This window comes from Topomyia yanbarensis, chromosome 3 (genome assembly GCF_030247195.1).
Source record: "Topomyia yanbarensis strain Yona2022 chromosome 3, ASM3024719v1, whole genome shotgun sequence".
Lineage (NCBI taxonomy): Eukaryota > Metazoa > Arthropoda > Insecta > Diptera > Culicidae > Topomyia > Topomyia yanbarensis.
The window spans coordinates 297,185,550-297,191,549 of NC_080672.1; positions in this window are offsets into that span (position 1 = coordinate 297,185,550).

Sequence of the window (6,000 nt, forward strand, 5' to 3'; positions counted from 1 at the left end):
CACAGTTGTTTGGGACCCCAAATGGAACCAAAAAAGTGCTGTGCTCGGTTGATGTGGTTATGATTACGATTTTCCATATAACAATGCCCCTAGTATGGAATCTGGATTCCTACCGGGGAAATCACCTATTACGCGGACTACAATCCTCGGCACTGGCACTTTAGGTAACTGGTTGCCTAAATACGATTAGCTTCAACATATATACCTATTCATTAGTAATAAATTATCTATGTATTGACATTACCTGAAGGAGTGTTTCATAATTCTTGGTGGATTCACGTATTTCCTCTTCAGTTAAGAATTCGGCTGAATATGGCTCCAAGCTACATATTTCCCACGGACTAACGTTCTCGTTAAAAGCCTCATCCTCTCCGCAATACAACCTCGATGAATGGTCCGCAATATTTTCGCAACCTCGGATATATTGAACATCGTTGTCATAAGGGCTAAGACGCAACGCCCAGCCGTCCGCTCTTGTCAATGCTCTTTTGGACGTTTCACGAGATCTACTAAGAATAAACGACATTCTTTGGGCATCTGTACGCAAAATGAATCGTCATCCCAGCAAGAAGTAGGCAAAATGCTCCACTGCCTACACTGCGCTTAATGCTTCTTGTTGGTTCTGAGCGTATTTCCTTTCCGTTGCTGTTAAAGACTTAGAGGCAAAGCTTATAATCAGTGATGTACCGATGGGAAAAAATCCATCTTCCCGGGTTTTTATTTTTGGGTTTTAACCGGGTTTTTTCCCAAATCGTTTTAACCCGGACGAAATACGGGTTTTTTCGTTTTATCGAATGTATGATGTTCATTTGATGTTTTTTTAACCTTTCGGCAGTCGCGCTAATGCACTGAGTACACGCGGCTCTGAAAATCTAGCGAAATCGTCTTAGAGCACCAGCGGCTGCTCGCTCAGTGGACCATTTGCGCGACTTCCGGAGGGTTAAAGAATCTTGCATTTACCTTTGAGAGACCGAAAATAAAAGTCGCAAGGATAAAACATATTTTGTAGAACCCACTCCAGATATCTTAGCACATAAAAATCGAATATAAACATCAAGCGTAAAAATCGGATAGAGATCCTTGAGCATGAGAATCGCTTAGAATATTCTCACCCGAAAAAGTCGGCAAGGATGAACATCCAGTATAATTCGCTCACGGGAAATTCCGTACGACGTTACGTTCAAGATTAAAAGTTGTATATGGAAAAGGCATTTGTAAGAACCGGATTTACTTTTTTACGGTTTTAATTCTGTAGGACATAATCGAAAAGCTCCTGTCCGATTTTTAAACTTGAAGTTTAAATCCAATTTTCACATTCTAGTATATTTATAACGAGTTTTACGAAGCATTTTCTGTTCCTGCAACTTTAATTTGGGTCCATTCCATATTCCAACTTGTTTCATATAATAGTGGGAACAATAGATATTGTTACTCTGACTAGTGAAAATTAGAATAATCGTGTGATGCCCAAACTACTTTTATTCTGCTTGTTACTCATTTTAGGGGTTGGTATACTTTTAGCGAAATGAGGTAGGTATTCACAACAAAATTTACAAAATACCTATTTAGTTCGGTGAAGAGTAAAAGTGAGTAATATGCAGAAAACGAGTGGCCTTGACATTCGTCATTAGTATGAACCGTAATCAGAACTCTCACAAATCGCAATCCGAATTCTTTCGGCATCAACTACATCAGCAACACTAGAAAAAATGTTTAGTACGTTTAGGTGGATTCACAGTAAGAAACGCAATCGACTTAGCCCAAAACGTGTTGAAAAGTGTTATCACTTATTTAACCACAATATTTGTAAATAAATGTTGGATCACCTCTATAGCAATGATTTAATCGAGGAAAACCATTCAGAATTCATATACATGCAAAACTTTATGACAATAATGCTCATAAATAAAATAAAAATGTTTGAATAACAATACATTAATGTTCAATTACTAAAATATCACAAAATTGCAAAAAACCCAATCTTCCCGCGAAAAAACCGTTTTAACCGGGAAAAAACCTTGGGTTTTTTCCCCAAAATTATAAAAACCCGATTTGGTACATCACTGCTTATAATACGTGGTACGCCGTCTTTATTCTCCTGAACCAGCACTGATCCTAGCGCGTGTGGAGAAGCATCTGTGTATAGAATGGTTTTGTCAGATTCACAGAAATATCCTAGAGAAACTGTTGAATGTATTATGCTATTTTTGACAAGTTCAAACGCTTTTTCTTGTGCTTCTCCCCAACTCTAAATTCGTGCTGTAGCCATAGCCCACAAAGGGTTAGAGATATCCGCAAAGTTCCTTATGTGTGGACCAAGGGTGGCAATAATCGGTTTTTTCCCTCATCGCTAAAAATGAGGCTCACTTACTGATGGACTTCACGCCCATCACTGAGCGATAGAAAATAACGATAGTAGAGGGATAGAATTAATACATCGCACACGCATCGCTTGTCGTGCCATCAGTAGATGAGTTGTAAATGTATGGCTCAGTGATAGAAAGATGAGCGATGTTATAAGATACTATTTTTGAGCATCTGATGTAGATCTGATTCTCATAATGATGGAATTTTATGAGAATGAGATGTATGTACAATGGATGACGAAAAGAGAAGGGAAATAGATGTTTACCGCCATTTTCAAATTCAAGATGGCGACTTCCAGTTACGCAAAATCGCCAACAATCCTATTAATATGAATATTTTTGGAATGGGGTTGATGAGTACACGACGGAAATCGATGTTTGGTGTCGTTTTGAAATTCAAGATGGCGACTTCCGGTTACGCTAAATCCTCTATAATCCCATCAATATGGGTATTTTTGGAATGCGGTTGATGAGTACACGACGGAAATCGATGTTTGGTGTCGTTTTGAAATTGAAGATGGCGACTTCCGGTTACGCTAAATCCTCTATAATCCCATCAATATGGGTATTTTTGGAATGGGGTTGATGAGTACACGACGGAAATCGATGTTTGGTGTCGTTTTGAAATTCAAGATGGCGACTTCCGGTTGCGTAAAATCGTCAACAACCCCATCAATATGGGTATTTTTGGAATGCGGTTGATGAGTACACGACGGAAATCGATGATTAGTGGCCATTTTGAAATTCAAGATGGTGACTTCCGGTTACGTAAAATCGTCAACAACCCCATCAATATGGGTATTTTTGGAATGGGGTTGATGAGTACACGACGGAAATCGATGTTTGGTGTCGTTTTGAGATTCAAGATGGCGATTTCCGGTTGCGTAAAATCGTCAACAACCCCATCAATATGGGTATTTTTGGAATGGGGTTGATGAGTACACGACGGAAATCAATGGTTAGTGTCGTTTTGAAATTCAAGATGGCGACTTCCGGTTACGTAAAATCGTCAACAACCCCATCAATATGGGTATTTTTGGAATGGGGTTGATGAGTACACGACGGATATCGATGTTTGGTGTCGTTTTGAAATTCAAAATGGCGACTTCCGGTTTTGCAACCTAAGATTCGGATTTATTTTGAAATTCAAGATGCAGTGAAGGCCCGATTTTATCAGCCCCAAATTTTGTCTACCCCCGGTTTTATCAGCGTTCTGACCCGATTGTCAGCCTTATACAGTGTTGGGTAAAACATGTGTAACAAATACCGAACTTTATTAGATCGCGTCAGTTAACTTAATCGTTCTTGAACCGAACCGAAGCAAAGTAAAGCTGCACAATTGGTGCTTCAGAGTTCTAATTTGATTCCATATCGTTATATGGGCAAAAAATTCGTTAACGACGGCACACTGAAAAAAATTATGCGAAGTGCATTTTTTCTTTGGACAAAACAAGTGTAACTTTTCCTTTCCGTTTGGGTTTTTTTGTGAAATAGTACAAAAACATACGGAAAAGATTATGTTTCACAACAAAAAGTTTTAAACAAATGTTATTCTGCCATCATGACGCTAATAACACATACAATTCCTTAAAAACTACAAATAGTTATAATATTAATTATAATTATAGTTATGACATTAAAGTACATGTTTGCACATGTTTTACCCAACACTGTATAGAAAAAATTATGAGCTCTAAGAGCCTAACTAGATTAAATTCAAGTAAACCTTTTTCTGAATCTTTCTTTTCTTGTTTTAAAGATGCAAAATATGCAAAAATAAAAAGATCATTTTTTTAAATTTTGCACTGGAATACCCCCTTTAGAGAAATGTATACCAAATAATCAGAATAGGTTATATGGTTAATGAAAAGGATAGAAAAAATGTGTCCCAATTTGTCCAATACAGGTAATTTTCGATATCGGGGTATGTTACCCTCGATATAGCGTCACTCGATATAACGTACTTATTTTATAATTTATTTTTCAGGTCCCAATTTCTCATCAATTACGCATGTATTCCATATTTTAAGAATTCAATATGTTACACACAATCTTAAAACGTATTAATTTGGCTTCTAATGAGCATGTTCGCAATTGGTTACTTCAGTGAAAGCTAAAAGAGCGATTTTTTCCAATTTCATTTGCGTATGATCGTAATTTATTAAAACCAACCACGTATCTCAATAAATAATACAAGATCAGTAAACTCTAACTGAAAACTCAAATGAATAATATCAGATACAATCGCTTCCTGAATCTCCCGAATTCGGTTTTTCGGACTACAGAATCTTTATCATTCTCAACATTTGGGTCATCAAATTACTTCAACCACATGATCTACGAATCATATTGAAAGTAATGCGGACACATTTAACTCCGATTTCGGATATTCCTGAATTCAGTTCGCTGGACTCATGATTGTTTTGTCTGTTTTGCATTGATTTTGCCATGATGTGACGCATGAAATGACGTACCCTAGGAATCCAGCGATTTTTATCAAAATTTTACTGCTGGTTTTTGAAACTCCTGAATCTGGTTACTAGAATCGAAAAGTGTTTTCGAATCCTATTATGTGCCACTTCAAATTAATAAGCGTGAGAGATCATAATTTTAGTTACTGTGTACGTTTTACGACCGGTTTGGGGTATTTAAGAAACCGGTTAGCGGACTGAAATATATTTTCAAAATTTTTTGAATCGTGGATACAAGTGGATCTTTATAGTCCATTCTAATGATATAAGTTCATGTATTGCTTTTACTTGATGAGGTGCAAGCGGTGGGAATATTAAGAAGCACTTTACAAACCCAGACATAATAATAATGACTAATGATTTAATTATTAGGAAATGAGTCAAAATAAGAAAATTTTCAATAAAGATTAACTTATAACTGGGGGTGGGCGTAGCGTAGTTGGTAAATCGATTGTCTTGTAAGCAGCGCACCTGGGTTCGATTCTCGACTCCGCACATAGGGTTAGAAATTTCTAATATGAGAATTTTCAAACCCGAAGAAGCGAATGACCTTAAGGTTAAAATCTCTATAATCAAAATAAAAAAAAATATTGTAAGTAAGAAAAGTAATTGTGACATCTTTTTCATGGAACCACTATAATATTCTTAAGAGAAAAGCTGTTTCACACTGCTAGGTGGGTAAGATTTTCAAAATTAGTTACTCGTTATCAAAATTCTACAAAATAAAGTACCATAGATAACAATTCTGTGAGAATTTTGCATGCTTCGATATAACGTACAATTTTTAAACCGAGATGTATATCGAAGTTTAACTGTGTCCCCATTTCGTCGGTCTAAAATAAACACAGCGGCTGATAAAACAAGTATTCGCTGTAGTGACTCTTAATGCTCAACATTTTTGAAATGGAGTCAATGAGTGTACGACAGAAATCGCTGTCGGGCGCCATTTTGAAATTCAAGATTGCGGTTTTGCTTAAATCATATTCTTTATTTATTTCCTTTTAGTTCCTTGTCTCATAATTATTTCTTATTACTTTATTCTTAAGTTTTTTATGCAAAAGAAATTGTTTTAGAGTTGTAGACCATTTTTCTTAACCGGAAGTCGCCATCTTGAATTTCTAAACGACACCAAACATCGATTTCCGTCGTGTACTCACTAGCCC